The sequence below is a fragment of the Sinocyclocheilus rhinocerous genome, unplaced genomic scaffold, assembly GCF_001515625.1.
Source record: "Sinocyclocheilus rhinocerous isolate Xijiao unplaced genomic scaffold, SAMN03320098_v1.1 scaffold993, whole genome shotgun sequence".
Taxonomy (NCBI): Eukaryota; Metazoa; Chordata; class Actinopteri; order Cypriniformes; family Cyprinidae; genus Sinocyclocheilus; species Sinocyclocheilus rhinocerous.
This window is the reverse complement of record NW_015639771.1, coordinates 983,857-998,112: the sequence shown is the minus strand read 5'-3', so window position 1 is coordinate 998,112 and position 14,256 is coordinate 983,857. Positions and strand designations below refer to the sequence as shown.

Here is a 14,256-nt window from a genome sequence, read left to right as displayed (position 1 = left end):
ACTTTCCGTACCCACTGTATATATATATATATATATATAAAAATAAAAAATGTATTACACAAAAATAATTTCTAAACATACATAAACGTGTACTATAAGGTCCAAAAAGACACTTGCCAAACATAATAAATTAATGAATTAAAAAAATCCACATTTTGAAATTTCTATTATTTTCTATTTCTGCCAACTCTTGAAAAATATATATATATTTTTTTTACAGAAATATTTTATAGAACTGGTACATATTTTCGATAAAAATAATAGACCCTGTGTGAATGCATTTGTTTCAGTACATTTATTTATTAGTTTATTTCAAGTTACAGGCCTTGCTTGAGGCACACATAATACATTTGTGTCATAACATTTCGATTAACTTGGATGGCTAGCGCTCTGGAATACAAATGTATTGATTTAGCTTCTAATATTGAGTGAGCGCAGGCTGCTTAATTAAGGTGTATCTGTGATATGATCTATCATCATCATCTGTGCGGCACAGAGGGATCAGACTGACCTGTACTGAGCTCTGTCTCAATGACATAATGAGAGAAACATCAGGCATAAAAGGCAATCAATGTTCATTAAATTGTCAGTCTTCCTGCTGCTCATCGGCAGACAACAAACTCTAAACTGAAGATGACAAGGACATTAATGCAGGCAGCAATTCAACCTTCAATCTCTCCTATGAGACAGACATGCAGAGACCATTTGGTAAGCAGTGCCTCAAAACAGAGCAGCTGTTGCCATTGTCTTTAGCTGTCCGGTTAGACTCTTAACCTTTATCAGCTCCTGTGGTGCCACATGCTGGAAATTAAGATGGAAAGAGAGAGATTTTTATTACGTCTACTGTTGCAGTGAAGCATCCAACTGCCCAGTTTAGATTTTAGGTAATTCCTGATGACATTTGGAGAAATTTTGCATTACATCACTTCCTCACCAATGGATCTCTGCAGTGAATGGGTGCCGTCAGAATGAGTTCAAACAGCTGATAAAATACCACAATAATCAACAAGTAATGTTTGTAAGCTACAAGTTTATAAGAAACAAATCCATCATTAAGACGCTCTTAACTTCAAACCATTGCTTTTGGCTAAAATACAAGTCCTCTATCCAAGTTGTCTCATCTGACAAGAGAAATATGCACAGATCAAGCACCGTTTACTAGCGTAAACAGTCCAAAACAAATATGTCCGTGGATTTTGATGTGAGAGGACAACGGGGAGAGACTTTTTCACTGGAGAAAGCATTATTATGAATCATATTTTTGAATCATAGACTCATATTTTAGCCAGAAGCAACAATAATTGAGTAATAATTGACACGAGTCTTGTGGATTATTGTGATGTTTTTATCAGCTGTTTGGACTCTCATTCTGACGGCACCCATTCACTGCAGAGATGATTTGCAAGTGATGTGATGCTAAATTTCTCCAAATCTGTTCCGATGAAGAAACAAACTCATCTACATCTTGGATGACCTGAGGGTGAGTAAATTTTCAGCAAATTTTCATTTTGGGCAAACTATTCCTTTAATCAATGTTAACTAATATTCAGAATAATAAAGTGTTAAAACAAATCTGTTTTGGTAGTACATAAGACAAAAAAAAAGTTTAAGAATCACTGATCAATACAGAAGCTCTATGGGAAACCATTTCTCAATATGCGTTCTTGTCTGTACTTGTGTTCTTATGGACTTGTGAAACGTTATCAGTTCCAATTCAAAGTTCACATCTAGCCAAGTACACTTCGGATGTGTTCTTGCTCCGCCCCTTTTATCGAGGATGCACCAAGAGGTGACTTGTGCGAACTTGAGGAAGCCGGGTATCCCAGAATGCATTTCGCACCAACCAGCGAGTGTTAATGGCAGACAAAAAACCCCATTTCAAAATATTATTGTTATTGTGTCATGAAATGTAGTTTTAAGAGTTTTTCAGGCGAGAATGTAGTTGTTTAAAACTTAAATATGTGGTTTATTTATAAAGATAGCACCCATTTGAAAATTTGCTTCGCTGAGTTTGGAGATGCGAGCTCCAGACAATTACCGGGTGCTCAGTGCTCATGTATCCCACCGAGAGCAGCCTTACCTCGGCTAGTCTTTCTGACACTGGCCGATGCCTCTGATGTCTCTGTAGTGGTTAAACATGAGAAATAATTATTTTTGGGTATATCTAACAGGCAATCTTTGGTCCCATTTATCTATTATTTTATTATTAATTAAATTATACATATAGTGAAGTTAATCAGAGTATATATGCACATATTGCCTGAACCACATATTTATGTTTTATATTTTTAAAATGAAAACGAAAAGAGTGTTGTGTTTTATATTTTGTTTTATTAAATATACATACAGAGAAGGTAATCAAAGTATGTACGCTTTGCCTGAGATACATTTTTGTGGCTATTAATATGTTGAAATGAAAACGAAAAGAGGCAGTGGTGTATGATATCATATTTCGTTTTATTGTAAATATACATACAGTGAGGGTAACCGGAGTAGCCAAGGCGAGCTGAGTGACGTTATCAAGTACGCTGCTGTTCCATTTGCAGAATTAGCAGACTTGCGTCCTCCCGTCCTCGGGAGTTCACACTCCCGAGTCGAACTTGCCAAGTCCGAATTATCAAGGACGCAAGTCTGAACTTTGCGTACTTGGTATTGAAAAACAGCTATAGTTGTCCTGATTGCAGGAAGGACACCTTGTCCTAATATTCTCTGCTTCTGTGGACAAATAATGATGTGAAAACTAAACTAAAACCTTTTACTTAAGCCAAATCATTCATGAAATTGTTCAGCACATGTTTGTAATTAAACAGACTTGCAGGTGGTCACACCCACACAAACAGTCACATTTGCATGTTAAATAATGGTCACAGGTGTGTGTTCTCTTTTGTAAAGAAGCAAATACCCGGATGTCTCTAACAAGAGCGAAAGAGACATGTGATTTTGGCTCACTGCCATAATCACACAGTATACATAAAACAAAGTCACTTTCAATGACCATTATTTTGTCATAAGGGAGAAAATAAAGGTTTTTCCACAGCACAACTGCTCGACAATTATAAACCGTCAAAAATCTAAAAGAGCATCAGGCCTAAATGTGACTATAATGACTTACAGGCCATTTATTTGAAGCAGTGTTATTTGACATAAGATGATTTGCCTGAAATGTCATGTAGAGGGCTTTTGAAATATATTTTGGAGTCTGAGTAACAAAATTAATCTATTAACTCACTTAAATTGAAAAATATTGTATTAATAATACTTAACATTTAAATCTGATTCATCTTAGAAATGAAGCACATCATTATGCATAGCATTAAACAGGACAAATACCCAGAAAACAGCATCTGTCCTTAAAATGTCCTCTATCTTCCTTGGTAGACAATCAGAGACTTTAATATTTCCTTCATGTGCCACTAGATGGCAGCAGATGCCTTTTGATGACAATGCATGTAAAACAATATATGGCAGTGTTTTTTTAAAAGGTTGCCCAACACTTAATGTCAACCAACATTAAATACAGATAATTAAAAGCACTAGGCCTACTGCATGGACATGGTACACAATGAACAATTTTAAAGAACCCGTGCCGCCTGTGAATAGACAATGTGCAAGTTTCTTATGCATCCTCCAAAACCACTTAAAAGAGTTAATCAGTTCTCACGCTCTGGCCTGTTCTAAAAGATAGCTAGTGTGGGCACAGGACTGGTTTATAGTGAAACCCTGAAGGGTGTTTCTGACACCTGCGGTTGCCATAAACAACGGATCGTAGCTATACTGCAGCAACAAATTGCATAATTTAGAGGCGCCCTTAAAAAAGAGAAGAGGAAGACCAAATACAGTAGGCACATCCTCCTCCACGTGCTGCCTCTCTGCTCCTCCCAACGCCGACACAAAAGGATTTACTTTGTTCTGTTTCAGCCGTGATTGTGGAAGCAGCTTGCAGACCGCTCTCATCTGCACTCATTTAGCTTCAGAGCTGGATTAGAAACAGTTCAATAACTCTCCTGCCACTGAAAATAAACTGTTTTCAACCGCAGAGCCACACCGCTTACAGCAAACCCACAAGCCCTCCATGAATCCCTCTCTTCTTGGGTTTCTTAATTTATTGTAGATAGTAGAGAATAGCACGGAGAGGCTCTAATAAAAATCACAAATCTCTTTAATATTTATTATTTCTCCCAGATAGCAATGAAATGGAGAGCTAATTGTTTTCGTAGGTTGTGTTTATCCTAGAATAACTTGCATGGGCAGAAAACAAAGCCAAAACAAATCCTGGCAAGGACGCGTCCTGGGAAAATGGCACGTATGGTCACCCTATCATAGCTGTACATTATGGCCACATATGCTAACTGCTATGCTAGTTCCCATATTTCTTGTCTTTCTCATGCCGACTCTCTCTCTCTATGATCCCCTACTGTGCTCTCCTTCCTTGTCCTTTCATGGCTCATTTAAATTTTTCTAAGGGAAGAAAGCAGGAATGTTAGTGACTGGCATAGATGATTACAGAAACAATGATGTAATAGCCTGGTTTCACCTGATGAAGGTTCTTGACTCACAATAATTCATGAAGGTTTTTGAGGCTGCCAACACCTGCGATCTGAAAATTTCAGCAGGCCTGTGAGTGACTACTAAGAGCAAGTTAGGTGGATTATCTAGGGACGTCACCTCTTGCTCCTCTAACCAGCTGTGACAGAGGGGCAGACAGAGACCTCGGCTCCTGTGTGCCTCCATGCATGGAGAGGAGGGAGACGTGACAGAGGAAAAAAGATCAGAATTGAGAGATGTAAACTCAGAATTCTGAGAAAAGTCAGAATTACAATATATAAACTCAGAACTGTGAGATACAAAATCAGAATTGAAAGAAAAAAATAATTCTGAGGATATATCTTGTAGTTCTGACCTTTTTTCTCTGACTTGTGAGGCTGTCTGAATAAACAAAAATATTACTATTCATATATATATATATATATATAGTTCAGTCATGAAACTCTAGATGGCGCATTCTGACAGGGTGTTAACGTAACTGATGGTATTCAGAGAGTTGGCACAAGCTGATTGGTTCATGCTGCATATGCAGCGAATGAGTTTACTGCCTTGCATTTATATGGCTGGCTAGCATTCACTAGAGAACTATAATGACTTACAGGCCATTTATTTGAAGCAGTGTTATTTTACACAAGATGATTTGCCTGAAATGTCATGTAGAGGGCTTTGGAAATATATTTTGGAGTCTGAGTAACAAAATTAATCTATATATATATATTATTTTTTTTTTTCTCTCTCTCTTTTGGCTGTTTGCTTCCTGTAGTAAATTAAAAATAGATATTCTGTTCCACAGTCTGCTCATTTCAATAATTATTCAAGTCTGCATGACAGATAAGTGCTCAGAGACAAACGAAAAATGGAAAAAAAAGACTTTGGAAAGAAACATGCTTCCATTTTTTATGAATATTGAAAGAAAGTAATGTTCATGCCACAACAGAGAAATAAGCTTTCACATTTTTCTGTGCTCATTTATTGTCCTAAATCACAGACTCAAAGAGTCAAAAACAAAAGTATTATCTTACAAAGAGCACTGCGATTAGCTCAGAGCTACAGAAATTCATGTTACTCCATCACACTAGTATTACACAAGATGGCAGACTGAGATAAAGTGAAAAAATGAATTAAATTTTGTGTTCTGAGTTTCTACTCTGATACTCTTAAAGAGTATTGATGCATTTATAAACCCATTGTCTGTTTGTAGAGCCTGTACAGTACAGGTATCTTCAGTGCTAATGCATTAGCAGACAAATGTTAATTTTCAGCCTAAAATGATAAAAGGTACAATATCTCATAGCCTAACTATCTGATGGTCTTTATTAAAGTGAAAATGGCCAGTGACAGACTTTATTTTAAGATATTTAATGATTCTAATTAATTCATTCTAGCTCACCATTTTGATTAGTCATGAACTCTCAGAAATTAGTTTTAATCCTGATCAGTACTAGGCTTGCCACGATAGACGGTGCTGATGGTGATACCGTTGTTAAGCCGCAACACCGGTTATGACACTTGCCCACCGCGGCACCGACCCCCACTGTCGTTTTGATTTTTTATAGTAATAAAAATCATTTAGTTCAGTAAAAGAACAGACACTACAATTAAAAACTGAACGCGGCTACTCAATGCAGCGTGCCGAACGACAGTCACATAATTTCATTTATCCAGTGAGGAAAGTGAGTCGAGCTGACTGACAAGAAGAGTGGGGTGAGACAGACAACAGGATGGCAGATGATTTAGTTTCGAAACGAAATGCAAAAGCACCTGTTTGGCAATATTTTGGATTTTGAAAAGCCTGTTGACTTTTGCCGTTTTTGGAAGTTTTATTAAACATCCGTTTCTTATTTAATTGGTTCCACATTGTTTGCTGATTTTTACTTTATTTAAACTGTCATTTATTTATTTTATTTGACATCAAGGTGTATGCCGTGCCTCCAAGCTTTCATACTCGTTTTGATAATAAACGTCCTACGTTTCTTATTTATTTGGTTATATATTATACATGTTTACTTATTTCCAGTTTGTATACCTATTAAACTTTATGTAAGTTATTTGTTATTTTATGTGAGGTGAGACAGACAAGATGATCGCGGATGATTTAGTTTCGAAACGAGATGCAAAAGTGTTTGTTTGGCAGTATTTTGGATTTTGAAAAGCCTGTTGACTTTTGCCGTTTTTGGAAGTTTTATTAAACATCCGTTTCTTATTTAATTGGTTCCACAGTGTTTGCTGATTTTTACTTTATTTAAACTTTGTGTAATTTATTTATTTTATTTGACATCAAGGTGTAGCTATGCCGTGCCTCCAAGCTTTCTTACTCGTTTTTCTAATAAACGTTCTACATTTCTTATTTATTTGGTTATACTGTATATTATACATGTTTACTTATTTGCCGAATTGCTGCTATTTGAAAGTGAAAGTAAAATGCGCACACCGCATTTACAAGCTATTTAAAAGCGAAGGAAAGCGAGGAAAAGAGGGAACGCTCCTGCCCCCACGGTGATACCGGTATTATCGGTGTTGTCACAGGTCGATTAACCGGTGGGAAACTTTCCTCACCGTCACAACCTAATCAGTACCAGAGGAGTTCATTGAAATCTACTGAATAATTCATCAAAATGCTTTTAAAACCTGAAATGGCTTCTGAAACCTTGATTTAAATAATCATATTAAATATCCAGGTCTGATTATAAAATGTTGCCCAATGCAAAAAACACTTCAGAACCTAATGAGCTTTATCACTCTATGATTAAGGAGATTCATACGGCTCCATCAGTCATCTTGGGTCAGCTGTTGCAATGCATTATGGGATTGTCTTTTCTGTGAAAGATGCATGCTATGCTGCCCTAGACTAAAAAATATGGTATCTTAGAAGAATCATAATTATGCTGCCTACCTTTTAGAACAGCCTTTCACTGACATTATAAGCAGATTTAAACAGCAACAATAAAAAGCTATGAATACGGCCCATTTATAGTATAAAACAGGAATATATTCTAACAAAGACAGAATGCAAGAACAGAGTGAGAAAGGGAATATAAAGAGCGCGAGATAATGTGGAAGCTCTCGAAATATCCAATATCCACAACTGTCAAGCAAAGCAATGTTATCTCCCATTTCCTCAGCCAGTGGCAGAGACCACCTCTTCCCTCTCGTGATGGAATGCCATGTTTTGTACACTCATGTTGAACACTTTCTATTGATGGGGTCTAATACGTCAACACACTGATGCATCTCGTAAAGGAACAAATCATTTTCACCTGGTTCTAAATAAAGAGCTACACAATGGCAGACACAAAGTTCCCTTTCACTTCCGTCTGGATGAGCTTGTGTACAATGGTCAAATGAATGCTGTTGTTAGTGCTTCACTGATTGGCTATTCAGCATGATTAGAGACTTTTCAAAGAGAGGTAAATGATAGGGAGGGAAAATCTGCAGAATATGAGCTGATTTCCTGAAGCTGTGAAATCAGGCAGATTGCTGGGGATGGAGAGGAAGGGATGAGGGAAGATAAGGCCTCGGGACCACGGGGGCGGCACGTTTTGATCGACTGCTGTGAAATCTTATACTGACATGTTTACCCCTAAGACCTGACTTGAGTGTTGATCCATACCCTCAATCCTTAGTCCAAGATGTCTGAACATGTGGGTATGTACGTATATGTGAGTGTGGACTAGGGCTATCGTGATAACCGCAATATTGTAATACCTCGATACTGACAAGCCAACTGCAGAGTATGACAAGCAACGGCCACAACCGCAATGTTCGCGTTTTTTTATTTCATGAGGCTATGCGTTTTACACTTAATGCATGTGTAGAGAATGTTAAATACGTTTTTTACGCCAACTGGCTCTTTTTATTTACATTAACCCTCAGTGTACCATTGTGATTTGTACAGAGGATCCGTAGATTTGCACTGAACAGGGAACAGGAGAGAGAGAGATTAACTGAGCGTGTGCGAATACCTGCGTCTGTCCTTTTTCAGGTCAAGTCATATATTAATGAAAAAAATCAGTTTGCCATCAGTTGCTCAGAGCGCAGACAGCTAATACTGGTGAAATATCAGCACTCTTAGAAAGCCTCTTGTTCAGTCAGATTCGAGAATCGGAACTAACTGTTATACATATAATAATAGCTCATTTATATTGTAAGCAAGCAAGCAAGCAATAATTAAATACATAAAAAAAAAAATCTATAAATGCGATAATATCGCATACCGCACTATTGAGCCACTCAAAATCACCGTAAGGGTAATTTCTTCACCGCGACAGCCCTAGTGTGGACTCAAATCTGTGCATTAGAGACGGGCACAAGTACACTAAAATGACTGCAGTGATCAAAATATAAATAAATAAATTTGTCATTTTATATTTTTATTTTTATATATATATATATATATATATATATAAAGAAAAGAAAGAAAATAATCTTTAATTTTTTAATATTGTTTATATAATTTAATATTTATATAATTTTTTTTTATATTTAAATAAAATGACATAAAAGAGTCTTTTTGTGAGATTCATTAAAAGAATCAGTTCACACACACACAAAATAATATAATATAAATAAAAAAATAAATCAACAAACTACAAGTTTAACTTTTAGTTTAAAACTATTTTTAACTTGATTTATCATATTAAAAATGCAACACTCAAGAGCACTAGACCCTGAAAAAACACTTGCATTTTATGGAATGGTCAAAGAAGTATATCCAAGTTTTTTAAAAATTAAAAAAAAACATAATTCACATCTATCTCAATGCCACATCGAAAAACAGACCAACAGAATTCACATCTTCCTTAATGCCACATCGGACATTTTTCAATAAATAAAATATGTATGTGTCTGTATTTTTGTTTGTGGATAAACACATTTGTAGCTGCAAGAATAAATCGCACGGATCTATATCTTTTAAAATTCTGTGTTTTGTCTTGTGAATTTTGCCATGAAATGCTATACCCCAATCATTGTGCATTTTACAAAGGTTCCTCCCCCTCATCATCTCTCCAAAGAGAATGAAACAGAGAGAGAAATGAAGGCAATCAAAAGAAAAGACAACCTGAGGAAAGAGTAAAATCACTGACATAATTACCCAGATTAGGTTGGAAAGAGTAATTGCAAGATAAACCCTCACGGATGTCATCTCAATGTGCTCTTTGTGGCTTAATCAGAGACACTACAGTATCAAATCAATATATGCTAAAAGCCTTCGGCGGTAAAACAGTTTGAGCTAAAACAGGAAAGTAAAACAGAACTGCAGAGCACTACCGAGTGAACCTGCAGTTTGTGTTATAAAGTTTTATAGTAATCACCCAGGCCTCCGTGCCACATGGGCTTCACTACGGTCAAGCCTGGGAGAAATATAGTATTGACAAAGATAGAAAAAAAATCCACAGAATGTGAGTAAACTCAGTTGTGATTATATTTGAGTGTTGTTAAGGGACCATAGCCCTAGCATTCAGTGCACTCTCAGGTGATTTAAGGGCCATGGCTGTGGGGTCCACTTTGGCTCTCTGGCATAGATGACCTTCACACTGCCTGCAATCAATAGCAATTAACTCGAACGCTATAGCCAGTGGTGCTTAGTAGAAAACCAAAGTTCCCAGTAAAACTTGGCCTGTTTGCAAACACAAAAACACAATAAAACATAGTGTTTAGACACATATAAATTATATTAACAATCCGCATGGCAAACCATGCATATGAACAAAATATCTGAGCCAATTATCAACATATCAGCTCATCCCACAATCATCCAATCTTGTTATTTAATTTAGCATTACTGAGGCATGACCTGTCGAGGTACTTTTGTAATGATCAGGGCCGTTCGCACGGAAATGAGGTTTTGTATTTATTAACCAAACAAACTCACTTTCTACATTAATGGCTAAAGGAATTAACGTGCAAAACGAAATCTCAGCACTAAATTTGCAAGACACATCAGACGATGCGTTAAAATGAGTTCAATTACCGCATGAAAACAGGTTTTACCTTTTTTACACAGTATTAACGTTATTCTACTGTGAGCTATAACAGTATTGCATTTTTTTTTAAGTTGGGAAGCTAAAGGAAAATGTATTAAACCATCATTCAGATATAGCAGATTTAAACAAAATATTAAATCTATTAACACAAAACAGATTGCTATGATATTGGCTTGGAATTATGCTGTCTTCCTGTGTAAAGATGGCACTTGGAATTAATTTGTTTAATAAAAGGTTTTCATTAAATTTTTATTATGCAAAATAATAAACTATAAATAATAATTAGTACATGGGACTGTGCTATATTGTGAATATACTGTAGTCATTGTTATAGTCAATGAGTTACATACCAATATACCAACAAAAAAAAAAAAAAAAGAGCAATATTGTAATATACACTGTACAATAAAACTGCCCAGTGTTAAATTAGAATTCTGGATCGATAAAGAATAAAGCACTTTTTTGTTTTTATCTCTTTCACTCCACAAAAGTGTAGTTTTCTGAACTCATATGCAATGGTCTTGTGTGTAATTTTGAGAATAAGATATGAAATGACTTGAGAGATCCAAGCTGCATAATGGATTTAATAACTCTTAAAAACGGGATTCAGATATTTTAGACTCTCCAGCTTGCGTTTGTTTTATATTCCAGCAGGCTGTTCTGTGAGGGAAGTTTTCTTTGTTTAGAAGATAATTCATGCCAATCAAACGTTCAAACAAAAATTCATGCCAATGCATATTCATGTTAATTTTTATACATATATAAAAGACTCGCGTCTTTTGTATAACATAAAATGTGATATAACATGGTTAGATGTTAGAGTATAGAGCGTCTGAAAGAATATACATAGGATTTTATAATACTGATCGGCTTGTAGAAATGCAAAACATTTAATGAAGAGGTCATATCATGAGAAATCATTTTAAATATTTTTTTATAGTAATAAAAAAAATATTTTAACTTTTAAACAGAACAACACTTTATTTGTATTTTACTATTTAAAAATAAAAAATAAAATAATTTCTCATTATATGACCCCTGTATTAAATGTTTTGAATTTCTACAGCCAATGAATCAACGGTTGCTCTTCCAGGCCTAAAGTTTCCAAGCACACAGTCACATTTCCACAATCTGGAAAAAAAAGAGGTTTTTGTCAGGGGTGAAATGCTGAGTGTGGATTAGAGAAAATCTGAAGTGTATATGTACTGACAGGAGGAGAGTGTGGTGTGTGACAACAGTCAGTTGTCTGTCCTGAGCAGCAGCTACAGGCTTCTGTGGGGCAGATAATAGATCTGGACAAATATCAGGTAGTCGAGTGTGCACTCTTGACAGAGTGTGGGTTTAGAATTATGACACTAAAAAAAAAAAACAGAACTTGACTGTGTAGTTTAGCAGAACTATTGGACATCTGACTCTCGTCATAAAGTCTCAGCTGGTGTACCCAAAGACACAAGGTCTGTTTACTGGCTGTGTGATGCATTCTGCACACTAGAAAGTCAAGAGCTGGTTGAGTCAAGGTGCATAGACTTTACTAGGAATTTCTTCTGTGTGTTCTAGCTAAGCACCTTAGCAAGCATCACTAATAATTATAATGTGCTCTTTTAAGTGTTAGGGCTGTCTAGTCATTTCAGTGTTTGGTTATTAGTTCAGACATGAGCCATGCAAATGTGCAGTCCAGGTGCACAAAGATGTGCATGTGTGTGTGGGTGACTGACACTTTGAAAGCTGCATATTTTGCCTTGTGGCATAAGTGCAGTCAAATGACAACGTTTAGACACATCTCTAGTCAGTATCAGAATACTTCTCATGCTCGCTCTTCTCACAAACTCGCTATAACACTAGGTGACACTCAATCTGATGCCCTTGAAGATGATGATGACTGACATTCACGGCAAATGAACGTGCAGGAGGTTGATTTTTACAATCTGTATCTCAGGCAATGGAGTGTTAAACAGCTGTATATGACTTTTACATTTGTCTAAAAACACTGCACAAGGACAGAAAAAGATATCATGACGTTCTCTGACAGTACAAAAACAAAACAATGCATGTCAATGTTTGCTACGTCTGACCCTTTGTATCCTCTTGAGACTAGGGTTGGGTACCGAAACCCGGTACCAATATGGCACTGGTACCTATGTAACCGGTATTTACTAGAACCTAATCAGAACGCAGATTTTGGTGCCTCATTTCGGTGCCATGCCTGAGCGATCGATTGAAATATTTGTCCTCTGGTTCTCCGAAATGGATGTAAGAAGCATCATCACCGGCACCGCACGTGAAAAATAATTTCCCGACTGAGAAACTGCATGTGAACTCAAGTCGGAAAGCTCTAATACAAATCCAACAAATCTTTGTAGTAACGAGAGTGTCCACGTTGTTTTCACATTCCGACTTAAAAGCACAACTCGGGAAATGCTACTTCTGTGACTGGATATGTGGATTTTCTGTGCAAGGGCACCCTCTGGCGTCCAGTATGAATGAAACAGACATCATGTGTTTATAGTGCTAATGGCCAATCCATAATTTTTTGGGGAATTTTTATTTATTTATTTCATTTTTAATAAGTATTGGTTAAGGCACCGTTTAGGCACTGGACCCGTTTTAAAAGTATCGATTTGGCACCGGTATCGAAAAATCTCATACCCAACCCTACTTGAAACTAATTTTTGTTCTTTATAGGGAACATGAGCCTAAAGTCTAAAAAAAAAATTATTTTATAATTATTATTATTGTTCTTTTAATTTTAATTTCTCATCTATTTGCATTCAATTATTTGTTTATCAGGCATTTTTACCCCAAGGCCCCAGATGTCAAAAATCACAAGCAGTTTATCATAAAGATGCCAAAAATATTAGCTCTATTACAGTACAGAGCATAGAAGCTAGTTTTTAAAAATAAATAAGAAGGGTTAAAGAAGCTACATTTGTAATATTACTGTTGTCAAATTTTACTGGCGATTTGAGATGTTATTGAAACGTTATCCAGACAAACAGTTACTGTAAACAGCAGACTACACCTTAAAAATACAGGTTCTTTAATGCTATTGTCGGTTCCATAAAGAACCTTTAACACCCATGGAACTTTCCATTGCACAAAAGGTTCTTTATAGTGGAAAAATATTATAAAATATTCTTCACACTAAGAAAAAATATTTAAAAAATTATTCACAGAAAGGTTCTTTGGGAATCCCAAAATAATTATTCTAAGGCATCGCTGCAAGAATCCCCTTTTGTATCTTGTCTTAAAGCGACTTTGGCAGTACTTGGTTCAAAACATTTGAGAACTACTGTTCTACCTCATATTTACTTCTTATCTACTTCTACTACAAATGTGATTATCTAAATAAGCTATATAGATTTATTTATTAAAATAAATAAATCGATAAATAAATAAAAACATAACAATGGTTTCTTGTAATATCACACAAATGAATGAAGCCCAACAGAGAAACCAGCTCTCATGCCAACATAATAAGCAATTTGCTTTGCTCAGTGTTCACAGGAAGTCCCTCTATTACCTGGATACCTGGAACCCCTGTGTTCCGGCCCATATGGAGCCCTTCAAACATGCAGCCACAACAGACTTCAAGCATAAGATCCGCAACCACTCAAAAACCCAGCCATCTCCTGTCATCTACCAAAACCATTCCACTTCATTTTTCATGTGAATATTATTATTTTTTGCCTATGATATCTGAAGATCTGTACGTTATGAGCGGCTGGAC

The 14,256-nt window shown here is 36.1% G+C and overlaps 1 protein-coding gene across 1 annotated transcript in view; it reads right to left on the bottom strand.

Moving 5' to 3' along the window:
- Positions 1 to 14,256, bottom strand: part of LOC107751785 (neurexin-3a) — a 307,078-nt gene that overhangs the window by 207,255 nt on the left and 85,567 nt on the right. The gene's annotated exons all lie outside the window — the stretch shown is intronic.